The 23,164-nt window shown below is 51.9% G+C and overlaps 1 long non-coding RNA gene across 1 annotated transcript; it reads right to left on the bottom strand.

Annotated features, from left to right (window-relative positions):
• Nucleotides 1-18,718: 18,718 nt before the first annotated feature.
• On the bottom strand, nt 18,719-20,783 carry LOC142569447 (uncharacterized). Its single transcript, XR_012825647.1, has 2 exons — nt 20,254-20,783; nt 18,719-19,483 (listed from the first exon to the last, which is right to left on the bottom strand). It is a non-coding gene; the product is annotated as an uncharacterized LOC142569447 (long non-coding RNA).
• Between the last annotated feature and the right edge of the window lie 2,381 nt (nt 20,784-23,164).

A 23,164-nucleotide genomic window follows, 5' to 3' on the forward strand; every position in this document is an offset into this window, starting at 1 on the left:
CCTCTCTACTGATTCACGCTCGTGCCTCTCTACTGATTCACGCTCGTGCCTCTCTACTGTTTCCCCCTATCGCCTCTCTACTGCTTCACGCTCGTGCCTCTCTACTGATTCACGCTATCGCCTCTCTACTGTTTCCCGCTATCGCCTCTCTACTGCTTCACGCTCGCGCCTCTCTACTGCTTCACGCTCGTGCCTCTCTACAGTTTCCTGCTATCGCCTTTCTACTACTTCACGCTCGTGCCTTTCTACTGATTCACGCTCGTGCCTCTCTAGTGTTTCCCGCTATCGCCTCTCTACGGCTTCACGCTCGTGCCTCTCTACTGATTCACGCTATCGGCTCTCTACTACTTCACGCGCGTGCCTCTCTACTGATTCACGCTCGCGCCTCTCTACTGCTTCACGCTCGTGCCTCTCGACTGATTCACGCTATCGCCTGTCTACTGCTTCACGCTCGCGCCTCTCTACTGCTTCACGCTCGTGCCTCTCTACTGCTTCACGCTCGTGCCTCTCTTCTGATTCACGCTCGTGCCTGTCTACTACTTCCCGCTCGTGCCTCTCTACTGATTCACGCTCGCGCCTCTCTACTGCTTCACGCTCGCGCCTCTCTACTGATTCACGCTCGCGCCTCTCTACTGTTTCTCGCTATCGCCTCTCTACTGCTTCACGCTCGCGCCTCTCTACTGATTCACGCTCGCGCCTCTCTACTGCTTCACGCTCGTGCCTCTCTACTGATTCACGCTATCGCCTCTCTACTACTTCACGCTCGTGCCTCTCTACTGATTCACGCTCGCGCCTCTCTACTGTTTCCCGCAATCGCCTCTCTACTACTTCACGCGCGTGCCTCTCTACTGATTCACGCTCGCGGCTCTCTACTGCTTCACGTTCGTGCCTCTCTACTGATTCACGCTATCGCCTCTCTACTGCTTCACGCTCGCGCCTCTCTACTGCTTCACGCTCGTGCCTCTCTACTGCTTCACGCTTGTGCCTCTCTACTGATTCACGCTCGTGCCTGTCTACTACTTCCCGCTCGTGCCTCTCTACTGATTCACGCTCGCGCCTCTCTACTGCTTCACGCTCGCGCCTCTCTACTGATTCACGCTCGCGCCTCTCTACTGTTTCTCGCTATCGCCTATCTACTGCTTCACGCTCGTGCCTCTCTACTGTTTCTCGCTATCACCTCTCTACTGCTTCACGCTCGCGCCTCTCGACTGATTCACGCTATCGCCTCTACTGCTTCACGCTCGCGCCTCTCTACTGCTTCACGCTCGTTCCTCTCTACTGCTTCACGGTCGTGCCTCTCTACTGATTCACGCTATCGCCTCTCTACTACTTCACGCTCGTGCCTCTCTACTGCTTCACGCTCGTGCCTCTCTACTGTTTCCCCCTATCGCCTCTCTACTGCTTCACGCTCGTGCCTCTCTACTGATTCACGCTATCGCCTCTCTACTGTTTCCCGCTATCGCCTCTCTACTGCTTCACGCTCGCGCCTCTCTACTGCTTCACGCTCGTGCCTCTCTACTGTTTCCCGCTATCGCCTCTCTACTGCTTCACGCTCGCGCCTCTCTACTGCTTCACGCTCGTGCCTCTCTACTGCTTCACGGTCGTGCCTCTCTACTGATTCACGCTATCGCCTCTCTACTACTTCACGCTCGTGCCTCTCTACTGATTCACGCTATCGCCTCTCTACTGCTTCACGCTCGTGCCTCTCTACTGATTCACGCTCGTGCCTCTCTACTGCTTCACGCTCGTGCATCTCTACTGCTTCACGCTCGTGCATCTCTACTGATTCACGCTCGTGCCTCTCTACTGCTTCACGCTCGTGCCTCTCTACTGATTCACGCTCGTGCCTCTCTACTGTTTCCCCCTATCGCCTCTCTACTGCTTCACGCTCGTGCCTCTCTACTGATTCACGCTATCGCCTCTCTACTGTTTCCCGCTATCGCCTCTCTACTGCTTCACGCTCGCGCCTCTCTACTGCTTCACGCGCGTGCCTCTCTACTGTTTCCCGCTATCGCCTTTCTACTACTTCACGCTCGTGCCTTTCTACTGATTCACGCTCGTGCCTCTCTAGTGTTTCCCGTTATCGCCTCTCTACGGCTTCACGCTCGTGCCTCTCTACCGATTCACGCTATCGCCTCTCTACTGCTTCACGCTCGTGCCTCTCTACTGATTCACGCTATCACCTCTCTACTGTTTCCCGCTATCGCCTCTCTACTGCTTCACGCTCGCGCCTCTCTACTGCTTCACGCTCGTGCCTCTCTACTGCTTCACGCTCGTGCCTCTCTACTGATTCACGCTATCGCCTCTCTACTACTTCACGCTCGTGCCTCTCTACTGATTCACGCTATCGCCTCTCTACTGCTTCACGCTCGTGCCTCTCTACTGATTCACGCTCGTGCCTCTCTACTGTTTCCCCCTATCGCCTCTCTACTGCTTCACGCTCGTGCCTCTCTACTGCTTCACGCTCGTGCCTCTCTACTGATTCACGCTCGTGCCTCTCTACTGTTTCCCCCTATCGCCTCTCTACTGATTCACGCTATCGCCTCTCTACTGTTTCCCGCTATCGCCTCTCTACTGCTTCACGCTCGCGCCTCTCTACTGCTTCACCCTCGTGCCTCTCTACTGTTTCCCGCAATCGCCTTTCTAGTACTTCACGCTCGTGCCTTTCTACTGATTCACGCTCGTGCCTCTCTAGTGTTTCCCGCTATCGCCTCTCTACGGCTTCACGCTCGTGCCTCTCTACTGATTCACGCTATCGCCTCTCTACTGCTTCACGCTCGTGCCTCTCTACTGATTCACGCTATCGCCTCTCTACTGTTTCCCGCTATCGCCTCTCTACTGCTTCACGCTCGCGCCTCTCTACTGCTTCACGCTCGTGCCTCTCTACTGCTTCACGCTCGTGCCTCTCTACTGATTCACGCTATCGCCTCTCTACTACTTCACGCTCGTGCCTCTCTACTGATTCACGCTATCGCCTCTCTACCGCTTCACGCTCGTGCCTCTCTACTGATTCACGCTCGTGCCTCTCTACTGATTCACGCTCGTGCCTCTCTACTGTTTCCCCCTATCGCCTCTCTACTGCTTCACGCTCGTGCCTCTCTACTGATTCACGCTATCGCCTCTCTACTGTTTCCCGCTATCGCCTCCCTACTGCTTCACGCTCGCGCCTCTCTACTGCTTCACGCTCGTGCCTCTCTACAGTTTCCCGCTATCGCCTTTCTACTACTTCACGCTCATGCCTTTCTACTGATTCACGCTCGTGCCTCTCTAGTGTTTCCCGCTATCGCCTCTCTACGGCTTCACGCTCGTGCCTCTCTACTGATTCACGCTATCGCCTCTCTACTGCTTCACGCTCGTGCCTCTCTACTGATTCACGCTATCGCCTCTCTACTGTTTCCCGCTATCGCCTCTCTACTGCTTCACGCTCGCGCCTCTCTACTGCTTCACGCTCGTGCCTCTCTACTGCTTCACGCTCGTGCCTCTCTACTGATTCACGCTATCGCCTCTCTACTACTTCACGCTCGTACCTCTCTACTGATTCATGCTATCGCCTCTCTACCGCTTCACGCTCGTGCCTCTCTACTGATTCACGCTCGTGCCTCTTACTGATTCACGCTCGTGCCTCTCTACTGTTTCCCCCTATCGCCTCTCTACTGCTTCACGCTCGTGCCTCTCTACTGATTCACGCTATCGCCTCTCTACTCCTTCACGCTCGCGCCTCTCTACTGCTTCACGCTCGTGCCTCTCTACTGCTTCACGCTCGTGCCTCTCTACTGATTCACGGTATCGCCTCTCTACTACTTCACGCTCGTGCCTCTCTACTGATTCACGCTATCGCCTCTCTACCGCTTCACGCTCGTGCCTCTCTACTGATTCACGCTCGTGCCTCTCTACTGTTTCCCCCTATTGCCTCTCTACTGCTTCACGCTCGTGCCTCTCTACTGATTCACACTATCGCCTCTCTACTGTTTCCCGCTATCGCCTCTCTACTGCTTCACGCTCGCGCCTCTCTACTGCTTCACGCTCGTGCCTCTCTACTGTTTCCCGCTATCGCCTCTCTACTGCTTCACGCTCGTGGCTCTCTACTGCTTCACGCTCGTGCCTCTCTACTGATTCACGCTCGCGCCTCTCTACTGCTGGCGCCTCTCTACTGTTTCCCCGCTATCGCGTCTCTACTGCTTCACGCTCGTGCCTCTCTACTGATTCACGCTATCGCCTCCCTACTGCTTCACGCTCGTGCCTCTGTACTGATTCACGCTATCGCCTCTCTACTGATTCACGCTCGCGCCTCTCTATTGATTCACGCTCGCGCCTCTCTACTGCTTCACGCTCGCGCCTCTCCACTGCTTCACGCTCGCGCCTCTCTACTGCTTCACGCTCGCGCCTCTCTACTGCTTCACGCTCGCGCCCCTCTACTGCTTCACGCTCGTGCCTCTCTACTGATTCACGCTATCGCCTCTCTACTGCTTCACGCTCGCGCCTCTCTACTGCTTCACGCTCGTGCCTCTCTACTGCTTCACGCTTGTGCCTCTCTACTGATTCACGCTCGTGCCTGTCTACTACTTCCCGCTCGTGCCTCTCTACTGATTCACGCTCGCGCCTCTCTACTGCTTCACGCTCGCGCCTCTCTACTGATTCACGCTCGCGCCTCTCTACTGCTTTACGCTCGTTCCTCTCTACTGCTTCACGGTCGTGCCTCTCTACTGATTCACGCTATCGCCTCTCTACTACTTCACGCTCGTGCCTCTCTACTGCTTCACGCTCGTGCCTCTCTACTGTTTCCCCCTATCGCCTCTCTACTGCTTCACGCTCGTGCCTCTCTACTGATTCACGCTATCGCCTCTCTACTGTTTCCCGCTATCGCCTCTCTACTGCTTCACGCTCGTGCCTCTCTACTGATTCACGCTATCGCCTCTCTACTGCTTCACGCTCGTGCCTCTCTACTGATTCACGCTCGTGCCTCTCTACTGCTTCACGCTCGTGCATCTCTACTGCTTCACGCTCGTGCATCTCTACTGATTCACGCTCGTGCCTCTCTACTGCTTCACGCTCGTGCCTCTCTACTGATTCACGCTCGTGCCTCTCTACTGTTTCCCCCTATCGCCTCTCTACTGCTTCACGCTCGTGCCTCTCTACTGATTCACGCTATCGCCTCTCTACTGTTTCCCGCTATCGCCTCTCTACTGCTTCACGCTCGCGCCTCTCTACTGCTTCACGCGCGTGCCTCTCTACTGTTTCCCGCTATCGCCTTTCTACTACTTCACGCTCGTGCCTTTCTACTGATTCACGCTCGTGCCTCTCTAGTGTTTCCCGTTATCGCCTCTCTACGGCTTCACGCTCGTGCCTCTCTACTGATTCACGCTATCGCCTCTCTACTGCTTCACGCTCGTGCCTCTCTACTGATTCACGCTATCGCCTCTCCACTGTTTCCCGCTATCGCCTCTCTACTGCTTCACGCTCGCGCCTCTCTACTGCTTCACGCTCGTGCCTCTCTACTGCTTCACGCTCGTGCCTCTCTACTGATTCACGCTATCGCCTCTCTACTACTTCACGCTCGTGCCTCTCTACTGATTCACGCTATCGCCTCTCTACTGCTTCACGCTCGTGCCTCTCTACTGATTCACGCTCGTGCCTCTCTACTGATTCACGCTCGTGCCTCTCCACTGTTTCCCCCTATCGCCTCTCTACTGCTTCACGCTCGTGCCTCTCTACTGCTTCACGCTCGTGCCTCTCTACTGATTCACGCTCGTGCCTCTCTACTGTTTCCCCCTATCGCCTCTCTACTGATTCACGCTATCGCCTCTCTACTGTTTCCCGCTATCGCCTCTCTACTGCTTCACGCTCGCGCCTCTCTACTGCTTCACCCTCGTGCCTCTCTACTGTTTCCTGCTATCGCCTTTCTACTACTTCACGCTCGTGCCTTTCTACTGATTCACGCTCGTGCCTCTCTAGTGTTTCCCGCTATCGCCTCTCTACGGCTTCACGCTCGTGCCTCTCTACTGATTCACGCTATCGCCTCTCTACTGCTTCACGCTCGGGCCTCTCTACTGATTCACGCTATCGCCTCTCTACTGTTTCCCGCTATCGCCTCTCTACTGCTTCACGCTCGCGCCTCTCTACTGCTTCACGCTCGTGCCTCTCTACTACTTCACGCTCGTGCCTCTCTATTGATTCACGCTATCGCCTCTCTACTACTTCACGCTCGTACCTCTCTACTGATTCATGCTATCGCCTCTCTACCGCTTCACGCTCGTGCCTCTCTACTGATTCACGCTCGTGCCTCTTACTGATTCACGCTCGTGCCTCTCTACTGTTTCCCCCTATCGCCTCTCTACTGCTTCACGCTCGTGCCTCTCTACTGATTCACGCTATCGCCTCTCTACTCCTTCACGCTCGCGCCTCTCTACTGCTTCACGCTCGTGCCTCTCTACTGCTTCACGCTCGTGCCTCTCTACTGATTCACGGTATCGCCTCTCTACTACTTCACGCTCGTGCCTCTCTACTGATTCACGCTATCGCCTCTCTACCGCTTCACGCTCGTGCCTCTCTACTGATTCACGCTCGTGCCTCTCTACTGTTTCCCCCTATCGCCTCTCTACTGCTTCACGCTCGTGCCTCTCTACTGATTCACACTCTCGCCTCTCTACTGTTACCCGCTATCGCCTCTCTACTGCTTCACGCTCGCGCCTCTCTACTGCTTCACGCTCGTGCCTCTCTACTGTTTCCCGCTATCGCCTCTCTACTGCTTCACGCTCGTGCCTCTCTACTGCTTCACGCTCGTGCCTCTCTACTGATTCACGCTCGCGCCTCTCTACTGCTGGCGCCTCTCTACTGTTTCCCCGCTATCGCCTCTCTACTGCTTCACGCTCGCGCCTCTCTACTGCTTCACGCGCGTGCCTCTCTACTGTTTCCCGCTATCGCCTTTCTACTACTTCACGCTCGTGCCTTTCTACTGATTCACGCTCGTGCCTCTCTAGTGTTTCCCGTTATCGCCTCTCTACGGCTTCACGCTCGTGCCTCTCTACTGATTCACGCTATCGCCTCTCTACTGCTTCACGCTCGTGCCTCTCTACTGATTCACGCTATCGCCTCTCTACTGTTTCCCGCTATCGCCTCTCTTCTGCTTCACGCTATCGCCTTTCTACTACTTCACGCTCGTGCCTTTCTACTGATTCACGCTCGTGCCTCTCTAGTGTTTCCCGTTATCGCCTCTCTACGGCTTCACGCTCGTGCCTCTCTACTGATTCACGCTATCGCCTCTCTACTGCTTCACGCTCGTGCCTCTCTACTGATTCACGCTATCGCCTCTCTACTGTTTCCCGCTATCGCCTCTCTTCTGCTTCACGCTCGCGCCTCTCTACTGCTTCACGCTCGTGCCTCTCTACTGCTTCACGCTCGTGCCTCTCTACTGATTCACGCTATCGCCTCTCTACTACTTCACGCTCGTGCCTCTCTACTGATTCACGCTATCGCCTCTCTACTGCTTCACGCTCGTGCCTCTCTACTGATTCACGCTCGTGCCTCTCCACTGTTTCCCCCTATCGCCTCTCTACTGCTTCACGCTCGTGCCTCTCTACTGCTTCACGCTCGTGCCTCTCTACTGATTCACGCTCGTGCCTCTCTACTGTTTCCCCCTATCGCCTCTCTACTGATTCACGCTATCGCCTCTCTACTGTTTCCCGCTATCGCCTCTCTACTGCTTCACGCTCGCGCCTCTCTACTGCTTCACCCTCGTGCCTCTCTACTGTTTCCCGCTATCGCCTTTCTACTACTTCACGCTCGTGCCTTTCTACTGATTCACGCTCGTGCCTCTCTAGTGTTTCCCGCTATCGCCTCTCTACGGCTTCACGCTCGTGCCTCTCTACTGATTCACGCTATCGCCTCTCTACTGCTTCACGCTCGTGCCTCTCTACTGATTCACGCTATCGCCTCTCTACTGTTTCCCGCTATCGCCTCTCTACTGCTTCACGCTCGCGCCTCTCTACTGCTTCACGCTCGTGCCTCTCTACTGCTTCACGCTCGTGCCTCTCTACTGATTCACGCTATCGCCTCTCTACTACTTCACGCTCGTGCCTCTCTACTGATTCACGCTATCGCCTCTCTACCGCTTCACGCTCGTGCCTCTCTACTGATTCACGCTCGTGCCTCTCTACTGATTCACGCTCGTGCCTCTCTACTGTTTCCCCCTATCGCCTCTCTACTGCTTCACGCTCGTGCCTCTCTACTGATTCACGCTATCGCCTCTCTACTGTTTCCCGCTATCGCCTCTCTACTGCTTCACGCTCGCGCCTCTCTACTGCTTCACGCTCGTGCCTCTCTACAGTTTCCCGCTATCGCCTTTCTACTACTTCACGATCGTGCCTTTCTACTGATTCACGCTCGTGCCTCTCTAGTGTTTCCCGCTATCGCCTCTCTACGGCTTCACGCTCGTGCCTCTCTACTGATTCACGCTATCGCCTCTCTACTGCTTCACGCTCGTGCCTCTCTACTGATTCACGCTATCGCCTCTCTACTGTTTCCCGCTATCGCCTCTCTACTGCTTCACGCTCGCGCCTCTCTACTGCTTCACGCTCGTGCCTCTCTACTGCTTCACGCTCGTGCCTCTCTACTGATTCACGCTATCGCCTCTCTACTACTTCACGCTCGTACCTCTCTACTGATTCATGCTATCGCCTCTCTACCGCTTCACGCTCGTGCCTCTCTACTGATTCACGCTCGTGCCTCTTACTGATTCACGCTCGTGCCTCTCTACTGTTTCCCCCTATCGCCTCTCTACTGCTTCACGCTCGTGCCTCTCTACTGATTCACGCTATCGCCTCTCTACTCCTTCACGCTCGCGCCTCTCTACTGCTTCACGCTCGTGCCTCTCTACTGCTTCACGCTCGTGCCTCTCTACTGATTCACGGTATCGCCTCTCTACTACTTCACGCTCGTGCCTCTCTACTGATTCACGCTATCGCCTCTCTACCGCTTCACGCTCGTGCCTCTCTACTGATTCACGCTCGTGCCTCTCTACTGTTTCCCCCTATCGCCTCTCTACTGCTTCACGCTCGCGCCTCTCTACTGCTTCACGCTCGTGCCTCTCTACTGTTTCCCGCTATCGCCTCTCTACTGCTTCACGCTCGTGCCTCTCTACTGCTTCACGCTCGTGCCTCTCTACTGATTCACGCTCGCGCCTCTCTACTGCTGGCGCCTCTCTACTGTTTCCCCGCTATCGCGTCTCTACTGCTTCACGCTTGTGCCTCTCTACTGATTCACGCTATCGCCTCCCTACTGCTTCACGCTCGTGCCTCTCTACTGATTCACGCTATCGCCTATCTACTGATTCACGCTCGCGCCTCTCTATTGATTCACGCTCGCGCCTCTCTACTGCTTCACGCTCGCGCCTCTCTACTGCTTCACGCTCGCGCCTCTCTACTGCTTCACGCTCACGCCCCTCTACTGCTTCACGCTCGTGCCTCTCTACTGATTCACTCTATCGCCTCTCTACTGATTCACGCTCGTGCCTCTCTACTGATTTACGCTATCGCCTCTCTACTGATTCACGCTCGCGCCTCTCTACTGCTTCACGCTCGTGCCTCTCTACTGCTTCACGCTCGCGCCTCTCTACTGCTTCACGCTCGCGCCTCTCTACTGCTTCACGCTCGCGCCTCTCTACTGCTTCACGCTCGTGCCTCTCTACTGTTTCCCGCTATCGCCTCTCTACTGCTCCACGCTCGTGCCTCTCTACTGATTCACGCTATCGCCTCTCCACTGCTTCACGCTCGTGCCTCTCTACTGCTTCACGCTCGTGCCTCTCTACTGATTAACGCTCGCGCCTCTCTACTGCTGGCGCCTCTCTACTGTTTCCCCGCTATCGCGTCTCTACTGCTTCACGCTCGTGCCTCTCTACTGATTCACGCTATCGCCTCTCTACTGCTTCACGCTCGTGCCCCTGCTGCTTCACGCTCGTGCCTCTCTACTGATTCACGCTCGCGCCTCTCTACTGCTTCACGCTCGTGCCTCTCTACTGATTCACGCTCGCGCCTCTCTACTGATACACGCTCGCGCCTCTCGACTGATTCACGCTATCGCCTCTCTACTGCTTCACGCTCGCGCCTCTACTGCTTCACGCTCGTGCCTCCCTACTGCTTCACGCTCGTGCCTCTCTACTGATTCACGCTCGTGCCTGTCTACTACTTCCCGCTCGCGCCTCTCTACGGCTTCACGCTCGCGCCTCTCTACTGATTCACGCTCGTGCCTCTCTACTGTTTCTCGCTATCGCCTCTCTACTGCTTCACGCTCGCGCCTCTCTACTGCTTCACGCTCGTGCCTCTCTACTGCTTCACGCTCGTGCCTCTCTACTGCTTCACGCTCGTGCCTCTCTACTGCTTCACGCTCGCGCCTCTCTAGTGCTTCACGCTCGTGCCTCTCTACTGATTCACGCTATCGCCTCTCTACTGCTTCACGCTCGCGCCTCTCTACTGATCCTCGCTATCGCCTCTCTACTGCTTCACGCTCGTGCCTCTCTACTGATTCACGCTCGTGCCTTTCTACTGCTTCGCGCTCGTGCCTCTCTACTGATTCACGCTCGTGCCTCTCTACTGTTTCCCCCTATCGCCTGTCTACTGCTTCACGCTCGTGCCTCTCTACTGATTCACGCTATCGCCTCTCTACTGTTTCCCGCTATCGCCTCTCTACTCCTTCACGCTCGCGCCTCTCTACTGCTTCACGCTCGTGCCTCTCTACTGTTTCCCGCTATCGCCTCTCTACTGCTTCACGCTCGTGCCTCTCTACTGCTTCACGGTGGTGCCTCTCTACTGATTCACGCTATCGCCTCTCTACTACTTCACGCTCGTGCCTCTCTACTGATTCACGCTATCGCCTCTCTACTGCTTCACGCTCGTGCCTCTCTACTGATTCACGCTCGTGCCTATCTACTGTTTCCCGCTATCGCCTCTCTACTACTTCACGCTCGTGCCTCTCTACTGATTCACGCTCGTGCCTCTCTAGTGTTTCCCGCTATCGCCTCTCTACGGCTTCACGCTCGTGCCTCTCTACTGATTCACGCTATCGCCTCTCTACTGCTTCACGCTCGTGCCTCTCTACTGATTCACGCTATCGCCTCTCTACTGTTTCCCGCTATCGCCTCTCTACTGCTTCACGCTCGCGCCTCTCTACTGCTTCACGCTCGTGCCTCTCTACTGCTTCACGCTCGTGCCTCTCTACTGATTCACGCTATCGCCTCTCTACTGCTTCACGCTCGTGCCTCTCTACTGATTCACGCTATCGCCTCTCTACTGCTTCACGCTCGTGCCTCTCTACTGATTGACGCTCGTGCCTCTCTACTGTTTCCCGCTATCGCCTCTCTACTACTTCACGCTCGTGCCTCCCTACTGATTCACGCTCGTGCCTCTCTAGTGTTTCCCGCTATCGCCTCTCTACTGCTTCACGCTCGTGCCTCTCTACTGATTCACGCTATCGCCTCTCTACTGCTTCACGCTCGTGCCTCTCTACTGCTTCACGCTCGAGCCTCTCTACTGATTCACGCTATCGCCTCTCTACTGCTTCACGCTCGTGCCTCTATACTGCTTCACGCTCGTGCCTCTCTACTGATTCACGCTATCGCCTCTCTACTACTTCACGCTCGTGCCTCTCTACTGATTCACGCTATCGCTTCTCTACTGCTTCACGCTCGTGCCTCTCTACTGATTCACGCTCGTGCCTCTCTACTGTTTCCCGCTATCGCCTCTCTACTACTTCACGCTCGTGCCTCTCTACTGATTCACGCTCGCGCCTCTCTAGTGTTTCCCGCTATCGCCTCTCTACTGCTTCACGCTCGTGCCTCTCTTCTGATTCACGCTATCGCCTCTCTACTGCTTCACGTTCGTGCCTCTCTACTGATTCACGCTCGTGCCTCTCTACTGTTTCCCGCTATCGCCTCTCTACTACTTCACGCTCGTGCCTCTCTACTGCTTCACGCTCGTGCCTCTCTACTGATTCACGCTATCGCCTCTCTACTGCTTCACGCTCGTGCCTCACTACTGATTCACGCTCGTGGCTCTCTAGTGTTTCCCGCTATCGCCTCTTTACTGATTCACGCTCGTGCCTCTCTACTGTTTCCCGCTATTGCCTCTCTACTGCTTCACGCTCGTGCCTCTCTACTGATTCACGCTCGTGCCTCTCTACTGTTTCCCGCTATCGCCTCTCTACTGCTTCACGCTCGTGCCTCTCCACTGCTTCACGCTATCGCCTCTCCACTGCTTCACGCTCGTGCCTCTCTACTGATTCACGCTCGCGCTTCTGTATTGCTTCGCGTTCGCGCTTCTGTATAGCTTCATGCTCACGCATCTCTACTGCTACACCGTCGCCTCTCTACTGCTTCACGCTCGTGCCTCTCTACTGATTCACGCTCGTGCCTCTCTACTGTTTCCCGCTATCGCCTCTCTACTGCTTCACGCTCGTGCCTCTCTACTGATTCACGCTCGTGCCTCTCTACTGTTTCCCGCTATCGCCTCTCTACTGCTTCACGCTCGTGCCTCTCTACTGATTCACGCTCGTGCCTCTCTAGTGTTTCCCGCTATCGCCTCTCTACTGCTTCACGCTCGTGCCTCTCTACTGATTCAAGCTCGTGCCTCTCTAGTGTTTCCCGCTATCGCCTCTCTACTGCTTCACGCTCGTGCCTCCTACTGATTCACGCTCGTGCCTCTCTACTGTTTCCCGCTATCGCCTCTCTACTGCTTCACGCTCGTGCCTCTCTACTGATTCACGCTCGTGCCTCTCTACTGTTTCCCGCTATCGCCTCTCTACTGCTTCACGCTCGTGCCTCTCTACTGATTCACGCTCGTGCCTCTCTAGTGTTTCCCGCTATCGCCTCTCTACTGCTTCACGCTCGTGCCTCTCTACTGATTCACTCTCGTGCCTCTCTACTGTTTCCCGCTATCGCCTCTCTACTGCTTCACGCTCGTGCCTCTCCACTGCTTCACGCTATCGCCTCTCTACTGCTTCACGCACTCGCCTCTCCACTGCTTCACGCTATCGCCTCTCCACTGCTTCACGCTCGTGCCTCTCTATTGATTCACGCTCGCGCTTCTGTATTGCTTCGCGTTCGCGCTTCTGTATAGCTTCATGCTCACGCATCTCTACTGCTACACCGTCGCGCCTCTCACGCATTTCTCCTTCCCGCTCGCGCTTCTAGCATGTACTCACCTGCCTGTTGCTTTCTTTCAACAATGGTTTGCCAAGTCTCGTCAGCTTTCTTGACCGTCGTTTCTGCCTTCATAGCGTCGAGAACTGCTGCTTTAGTTTTTGCGTAGTCGATTATATGCCTAATTCCTCGCAAATTAGAAGTAGGTCCTGCATTTCCATTTTCTCCATAGCGAACCCTGCCGATGCTCTCTACTATTCACTTTCTTTCAACGATGGTTTCCCAAGCCTCGTCAGCCTCCGCGACCTTCACATCTTCTTGGTTCATGACGTCGAGATCTGCATCATTTGTTTTGTTTTTGGAGCCAGCGGATATGCCCAACACCTCGCAAATTAGAAGGAGGTCCTGCGCTTCGAATTTCTCCATAGCGAATTTTTTTGCCCTCAAAGTTCAGCCTTCCTTAAAACTGAAATTCCTTATTTGAAGAAGGTCATATCATAAGCCCGCCAAACGCGCCCCAGCCCATTCTTATTCTTCTGAGACTGAAATAATCAAAAGAATAAGAATGGGCTGGAGTGTGTTGGGCAGGCATTCTCAGGTCATGAACAGCAGGTTGCGATTATCCCTTAAAAGAAAAGTGTATAACAGCTGTGTCTTACCAGTACTCACGTACGGGGCAGAAACCTGGAGGCTTACGAAAAGGGCTCTACTCAAATTGAGGACTACGCAACGAGCTATGGAAAAAAGAATGATGGGTGTAACGTTCAGGGATAAGAAAAAAGCAGATTGGGTGAGGGAACAAACGCGAGTTAATGACATCTTAGTTGAAATCAAGAAAAAAGAAATGGGCATGGGCAGGACCTCAAATGAGGAGGGAAGATAACCGATGGTCATTAAGGGTTACGGACTGGATTCCAAGGGAAGTGAAGCGTAGCAGGGGGCGGCAGAAAGGTAGGTGGGCGGATGAGATTAAGAAGTTTGCAGGGATGACATGGCCACAATTAGTACATGACCGGGGTTGTTGGAGAAGTATGGGAGAGGCTTTGCCCTGCAGTGGGCGTAACCAGGCTGATGATGATGATGATGATGATCATGATATCATAAGGAGTCAACAAACAAGGGCCCCAAGGACAGCACAGGGGAGATTACTCGTGCTTACTAACTGAATTAAAGAAATGATAAATAATGATAATAAAAGAGGATGAATTAGCAACTTGCCGCAGGTTGGAAACGATCCCACGTCTTCGCATTATACGTGCGATTCTGCAACGCGAAGACGTGGAACCGTTCCCCACCTGCGGTAAGTTTCTTTTCATCCCCTTTCATTGCCATTAATTTATCATTTCTTTAATTCAATTAGTAAGTACAAGTAATCTCCTCATTGCTGTCATTGGTGTCTTTGTTTGTTGGCTCCTTATGATACGTTAATGAAGATCGGGCCCCTCGGTTAACCCCCTTTCTTCTGATTATTTAAAAAAGGTGAATTTCCAAATAGTGTCCACCAGAAAACACCCATACTCTCCGAGGATCTGCTTCCTTGTATTAGAAAGAGTTATGGCGACATGAAGAGCAACCATTCGGCACTACTCTACCCGCCCTTATTGCTACCATCCGGAGACTGCAGAATTTCTCAGCCGCTCCTTCCTTACAATATTTTCCTGGCCTTGCCGGCCTCCTTCCAACTCCTCTCTTTATTCTGCGATAGCTCCACTTTTTGCCTTTTGCCTTTCGCAGGGCCAACCGAAATGCCGAAATGCTCATGACTTTCGAGGAGTCTGGACGACTACAACGGCTACTCCGTTGTAGATTTTCGTTTCCAATTGCATTTCACCATGCCTGTGTCTAGTAATCAAACCCACATTTCCTTTATTCTGGACAGTTTGCCCAAGTGTCTCCTGCGGGATATTACGTACTTCTGTCTCTTCAAGCGAGCACCTTGAAGAGGCAGACATTACAATTGCCGCGCCAAATCGCAATCCTCAGTCCGGTAAAACCAATTAATGTTAATAAGATGTCGAATATTCAGGTGAAGGCACATGTTGCCATATGGGAATTGAAGTTTAATATTACCGAAGCCGTGCCCATTCAACAGAAATCCCTACACTAGTGTCTCTTTCTAACCAGCCAACCTCCAAATAAAATGCGAATTACATTTCTGTTGCACTCAGTTTTCTTGCGCAGTACCCTGAGACTTTTCTTGGCAAATATATTGCGAGGTTTAGTACTGTGGCCCAGCCACTGAAGGAGGTTTAAAGGAAAACTGCAGGAAAGCACAAAATAATATTACATTTGATGAGTTATGTCTTGAGACATGCATAATGACATATTTATAATATGGGGACATAGTAAGGAAAATCGCGGTGAATTTGTGACAATCCCAAACAGTTTTCACCCCGCACTAAAGTACACATCAAAATCTTCAACTGAGCGCATATTCTTTATGGACACAACCCCATAGTTGACAATGGAACACTAAAGACAACGACGCTGCATAGGAAGCCTTTTGACAAACAACAATACATAGAATGTACAAGCCAGCATCCCAGACGTTGCAAACAAGGTATCCTTAAAAGTCAAGTAACATGAGTACGTCGCATTTCCCCTGAAGAAGACTCGATCACTATGAGGAAACCTCATCAAACAAGAACCTTCAAAAAGCCCACACCGACGCAACAAATCTTGAGCGAGCCGAGGTCGTAACCACGGCCTTAAAGGGACCCTCACCAGGTCTGGCCATTTTGAGCTGACAAGCCCAGAGCATACATTGCGCGATAACAATCGTGTCTGCAAAGTATTACATCGCTAAGCGCCTCGGAAAGATTTGAAATTTCAAACCGAACGGCTTTTTCCCTTCTCCACGTGGCCGCCGCGCTCCAAGCCGGACGGTGACGTAGTGGTGCCCTGCGCCTACGCAGTCGTGGCCGAAGTGTGACGTCCCTCGTGGTGACACGTGACTTCGAGAATTATTCAAGAAAACATCTGTTATCTGTGCGATCTGTTGCTTGAATTAACGAATTGAAGGTTAGAGAAATTATAAAACAGACAAACGGAATGTCTGCGTGTTTTTCGTTTTACTGCGCACCGAAGCAAGAGAGATGTACTTCCGCTTCGTCTGCTTCTTCCCGCGGTTGTGCGATGACGTACGCAGGTACCGAAGCAATGCCATTTTCTACCGTGTTGCAGTGCGTGATCATGCTCTGCAATCTGCTTGTTCGGCCTCAGTATTCGTGTAGCACCGAATTATACCGCTAGTGACGTTTGCTTGTGCACAGCGCGCAAAATCGTGCGCGGCGCGAACGAGACAACAGCTCGCGCGCGACGCCGTCGGCGGAAGTGCTTAGCGCCGAAAAAAAGAAAGGGAGGAGCAAAAAAAATGAAGGCGAGGCCTTTGACGTATGCGTCACGATATCCTCGAGGCCCGGTATGGGAGAACACAGGGAAGGAATTTCGCTTGCGTCGGGGCTAGACGGGGCGAGTGGAGAGAGCGTCTTGCTTTGCAGAGGAGCCCGCCTGCTGAAATCAAAGTTCGCGGCACTGAAATATTTCTATCTCGGCTATTAATGAGCCAATTTGAAAAAATTTTTGCAGCAGAACGCTCCCTTGACAACAAGTAACAACTTCCAGCGTATAACCTAAATCAGCCATGGGGCCTCGTGAGGGGCCGTTTACGATCACAAGAACAACAACGCCACTTCTTACCACTAAATTCTCAAAAGCATCCCAAAAGTGAACAACAACCTCAATAAATACCAGCAACTAGAAATTTTCCGCCTCACCCAGAGTAGCCTCCAGATACAACATTAATTTCAAGGACAATCCTGTAAGTGATAAACTAATTGACGAAGACATAGCCACCATGTAGTCCCTCTAGCCACCCCAGGCGCTCTAGTTGAAACATGTACAATCTTCTACTACAGTAAAATGTGCAGTGTCCGATTACTTTCCCAACGTAAGTCGAACTTCCCCCTGCACGTGAAGCAACGTAGTCTACTGGTTAGATTGTGCCACTCGTAGCAGACGATACACAGGTGAGACTCGACAACGAGTTCATACCAGCCTGAACGGCAATCGCTCACATACAAAGCTCAGTTTACTTAAAGCAGTACAGCCAGCCACTTCACATAACACACCCACATATTCGACGAAGCAATGCTTTAAATAGTACAACCAAACTTCCGTGCACCAAGTGCGAGGAAATTATGCAGGATTATAACGCATACACATGAATAAATGAATAATAAATTAATAAACAGCCCTAAGGGAATTAAGTTAGCACGTGGAAACATATTATCATTAAAAGTTGTTACTTACCTCTGAAGTTTTCATACCATTAATAAAGACGCGAAAATATGTTACGCCACCAGCCAACCTAAATTCTTAGGCTTACCTAAGCATCCTGTTCCTGCTCTTCCCTAGGTCTCCTATACCACTCAATCAAAACTTTTCGTGTCTTTCCACGTGTGTGCTCGTATATCACTCTTGAAAAAAAAAACGACAAAACTATACTAGACATTCTCGCATGTTCAGTTCTCCCCTCACACGTGTTTTGCATTTTCACTTTATTCTCTATCTTTAATTTGAGAAAGAGGCCCCGACACGTATTGCAAAGTGCTAAACTTGAGCATGGCTTCTTCGGTGCCTGTGCGCTACAGGATCATGCCACTTCTGTATATCGTCGCAACGACGCCTAAGCCCATCTATGCTGAGGCCAGCATCCCTTTAAGGACCAACCCGCTCCCTTCCACACCGCATCCCTCCCCAAAGCCTCCCCCCCCCCGCCGTTTTTCCCAGAGACTCGACGTCGATATCTTAATTCATTCAAAACTTTTCCGGCGCACTGCCGCTGGGCCGCTCAGGTCATTCTTTCAACTCATGTCTTTATGTCCTATCCACGCTGACCGGCTGAGCGGACCTTCCAAACCCGCAAGCGCACGTCGCCTACGACGCCCACGGCCTCTGTACAGTTCTTTGGAGGCATCCTATTAACTTCTTCCGGCAACCCCCCTTCCTGTCTCTTTTCTTCTTTTGCTTCCTCCTTCCCCCTTCCTCACACTCACGCCCTCGTCTAAATTTCCTGCCACGACGGCTAGAAACGCCAAATGGCAGCACTTTTCTTCTTTACAGTCTCTACCTTTACAGACAGCCACAGGCGCAATCACCTTAACCCGTTGAAACTAAACCACCAAAGTTGACAAGGCCACCTTTGACAGAGACGGGTCTACCGTTGACCACCGTTGAAACGTTGACCGTCCTTTCTGGGGCACTTTATTCTTCTTTATGTAACTTCTATACCACAGCGAGGCAAAGAGTATCTTGATTCACAAGTGCAGCGATTTGAGCGACTTGATACATCGTGACTTTATTCAAGTACGCAGCACACCATCAATAAACACGAAAAGAGAAAGGGAGGCGGCGACAAAGCTCGCAGCTCTATGTGGTTTCCTCTCTTCCCTTTAACCTGAATTTATCGAGCGCTACGTATATGAGGTGAAGATGTACCACATCATGTCTTTTATCGTAACAGGTATACGCCTAAATTCCGAGAATGAAAAACAATGATTAGCAAGAATCATTATAGCCAGTCAACAAACATAGCATAAGTGACAATATATTTGGGCAAACGAGAAAAATACAAGATCTCGCGTTAAGGCAAAACTGCGTACGAGTTGCACCAGGAGTGTACGAGAAAAAAAAACTACGCAAAAAATGCGCAAGTCACCGACGAGTTGCGTCCTTCGCCGGTCCCTCAAGCGGCACGACATGGCAAAGTTGCGAGGGCGCGGTCAGGCTTTCGTTTCAGACTTTGCAGAACCGATTTTATGGAAGCCTAAAACGCCCCCAGCAACAGCGGGGACGTCCTTGTACTGCTTGAAATGTATGAAAATTTGTGTGAGAATTACCCCGCCATGGTCAGAATGACGGCGGAGTGCCTGGCATCACGAAACTGTAAGTCGCCGCGTCTTGATGATCTCGTGGTGTTTGCCGCGGGGCCAGGGCCGCGCGTCGAAGGCGACAACGGCGGACTTCTCGACGCCACACGCGGAGCCAGCCACGCAAAAGCTGCGCGCGCAGTCAAAGCGAGGAACGTCGCCCTTGCGCCAAGTCCAACTGCTGGAACAGCGGCTAGAACTGCGCAGTACAGCTGCGATGGCCAGGTGTTGGGCGTAGGCTTCGAGAAACCGGGGCTGGTGAAGGCGTCGCCTGGGATGACAATACGCTGCACCAGCGGCCAGCTCCGTCCGGCTGCTGTGAACCACCGTCTTGAGTGCGGAAGCTGGAGGGAAGAGCGACGCCGTGGGTGCACCAACCGATCCACGGCCAGAATGAGAAGGGCCGCCTCTTCTGTGCTGCTTACCTCTGAAATTAAAACACTTCGCATTAAATCGGGAGCTTTTGCATCACCGTTGCTAAAGATTACTGCATAACTTATTTGTTCTTTTCTAATTTGTTTTTCAACGCAGTAATGAATTTTAACAATAAATGCTTAAATAACTCTAACGTAACACCGTAATGAAATTATTACTCTTTCTATTTTTGGTTACCGACCAATGGAAGTGTTCATATAAATTCCGTTGTGCTTTTGGCACTTGGGCGTAAATTCACAAACTTCCCTTTATGCTAGAACTGCCGTGAAGCGTAGATACCAGCCAATCATGATTATGTGTGCGCTTTATTACGGAAAGCGACAGGGCAAGCGCAATGAGCCACTTACAAACCAGAAGCATGCATCTTACAAGCGTCACAGTCAGTGCGATAAGGCTACCACAAAAAAGAAAGGAAGAAAAAAAACGCAAATCATACAGGTGCTCTGTGGTGTGTCCTTTCATTGTTTTTTGCGGTGCCTGAAACGTAACTAAGTAAGCGTCAGCTTGTCCAGGGAAAAGCTCCGGATGTCTACGCACCCAATGTACAAAGCACACATAGGTTTCTGTTACAATTACCACTAAGTCGGAACAAGTATTCGAAATGTCCCTAAAATCCCCATCGCGATAATTTCTGCGGGCCTCGATGTAAGGTGCCACCAAGAAGAGCGCTACTTCTCGACATAGCACTGCACCTGAAGGCTACCTTTTCAACACTCTCTCCCAGACTTCCGTTTCACTTACAGAACACGCGCGAATATTCACCTGTCAGCTGTTCCGTTGATGAAGGCGCGTGGGCAACTCTCCCCGGACCAAAGGAACGCCGACACGTGAGAGCCGCCGGTAATAAAAATCCCGGGATGCCTGCCGCGTATCGTGCGCCCACAAGGAGGTTGAGACCGAGCGTAGCCCTTTGCGGACGCTGCTGCCGATCGCTGAGCGACGCCGCACCTGTTGTCTTGCTGAGCTGCGTGGCGAAATCCGCGGCCAGTCGTCGCTGCATCCTGGTGCATAGCCGGGGTGTCCGATTGAGAACTTTGCATCATGACAGACACGAGGCGTCGCTACCGCACAGCTCGCCGGTAAAGCAGGCCTTGGCGCTGGGCGCGTCCTAAAACCTAGCCGTATTTCCTTTTAGATTAAGCACTGCGGAACCAAGAAACTAGTCGCTGGAAGACAGTAGCAATGCGCGTGCAAAATGGCGGAGGGCGCGCAGTGCACGAGACAGCTGCCTGTTGCGTTCTTCATTTTCTTCTACTCACGCGCGTCGATCTCATGCCAGAAAATATCTTGCGAAGATGCCTCTGATGCAGAGGACAAGATGTACGCAATAAAGGACTGGTGTCAGCCTGCATTGAAGTTTGTGGTTTACTACAATTAACTTTGTAAATGGCGAGATACTAAATACTTTTATTGTTCTTTCTTTTTAATCATGCCCAAGTAGATACTAACTTAAATACAAGAACGTTTCTCCATAAACTTAAGCCTTCCATGCAGAAACTTGCTTATGAAAGCCCGCACCGCACCGTTTTTTAGCGTTGTATTGATGATAAAATTGAACAAAGAATTATCTGTACGGTTCAAATACAATTGCATGTTCGATTTTGCACTTTTGAAAGCAAAAGCACCTCTGTCCCAAACGTAACGTCAACTTCACCACCGCGCATCCTCACATGTAACATCATCATCAGCGTTGTGCACGTTCGCAAGGGGCTCGTGTCGTGAGGAGGAAAAGAACGCTCCCTCTCGCTCTCCACGGGGCTGATCGCCGGAGCAACCGTTCCGCTTGGCCTTCGCCTTCCAGCAGAAATGTAGGGACAACGGCTCGGCTCGTCAGCCACCATCGTGTCCTTCTGCTACACAAAATACCAGAAGTACAGAAGCCTCTCTTCTAAATACTGGCTGGAAGCGAACAAGACTACATTCCTGCCGCAAATTGGCAATGTGAGACAAACTTTTTGGGCAAAGACATTCAGAAAATTCGGCTTTCATCGATGTTCTCGATTTTTTTTTTCATATAAAGGTGTTCTTCCCCTTTTTCGTACTCCGTGCTTTGTCTTCGACAACGGCGTAGCGGGAGATGAAATACGGCAATAGCGAGAAGAGCGGGAGGATGAAAGCGGAGGAGGAGATTCGAGCGGAACCACGAGGCGGAAATGGGAGGAGGAGGGTGTGGCGAAAGCGTGAGAAGAAAAGCGCAGTGCCGAGCAGGACGGGGCTTTGCAGCGCGATGGCTTCGAGGAAATACCGCAACCACTTTTTTATCACGACATTTTCTATCACATAACGTTTTCGAACTTTTCGCGATTAAATGTAGCTGGCGCATGTCATCGGTACGATTTTGCTTTATGCTTTGGCTCTTTTAGATCTGGGGGGGCCGCCATCTTTTTAGCCTACTTACACAAACCGCCAGAACCTAACGAGTAACAGCTCCGCTGTAAAAACTACAAGTCTAATAGAGATTGCTTAGAATGGATTGAAGTGCTACGTCACGGGCTCTATAGGCAAACCACTTAACCTTATTTCACTTCCCTTCCACACTTGTGCTGTGGGTACGCCGCGTGCGGTGAGGAGTGCGGAAGAACAGCGCGCCTACGAAGAACACCGACTTATTCCGCTTTTCTTCTGGTAATACGACGCAGCGTGATTAGAAGAAATCATCAAATCCGACCAATGACAAAAAAAAAAAAGCTTCCCCCGAGGAATCGTGCGAAATATCTAAAACAATCCGGAATCAAACTTACACTGACGCCTCTTTATCTTCAGCCTACATCTCCGTGCAACTTAAGACAATGAAAACGCTGACAACTGCATTTTCCTGACGCCTGCTTTCTTAAGCATTTAGCTGTCACGTTTCCAAGAAAGTAATCAGTGTAAAAAAAAAAAATCTGCCATAACACGAACAGAAGAGACCAACAATGCCTTCTGTCTAACAAAAGCCCGACTTTGCGAAAACACCCGTGTACTCAGATTTAGATGCACGTTAAAGAACCCCAGGTGGTCGAAATTTCCGGAGTCCCCCACTACGGCGTGCCTCATAATCAGACAGTGGTTTTGGCACGTAAAACCCCATACATATAAAAGCCGGACTCGTTATTAACTAGCACTAAAGCCTAAATTACCTATTTGCGCAACTTGCGCCTGACCTTCCAAATTGTATGCAACGCTGACGCCATTTGCCTTACAGTTCTACGTAATTTGCCTTACATGTCACGTAAACCTTCCACTTGAAATTTGGGATCTAACCATAATCGAAAATGCTAATAACAAAAAAAAAGATTGTGGTATTTGTTACACTTCTCAAATGTTCGGGGTGGAATTAAGCTAAATACTAAATGACTACAAAAGAACAAAACCATTTAGAAACATGTCTTCCTTATTTGAACCCTTTTAGACGAACTAGAGAGGGACGCGTTTTCTGTGGTTCTATCCCAAAGTGCCGTCGCGAAGAAAAGAAAAGCCGCTAATCTGCCTGACGCACCTCGCAGCTGCGACTTTAGAGCAGCCTCCACGTAATAGCAGATGGGTACAATTAGAGACCCGCGCGGGCACTTTTCCTTTAAGTGCTAGGCAGTTGCCTTTTTTTGCCCCAGCGAGTGATCGGCTGTTGTAGCTGCCGACAGAATGCTTCCCCTTGTCCTTCTGCTTGCAACGAGACGTCCCCAATGCGGTTAGA

Source organism: Dermacentor variabilis, chromosome 1, assembly GCF_050947875.1.
Source record: "Dermacentor variabilis isolate Ectoservices chromosome 1, ASM5094787v1, whole genome shotgun sequence".
NCBI lineage: Eukaryota > Metazoa > Arthropoda > Arachnida > Ixodida > Ixodidae > Dermacentor > Dermacentor variabilis.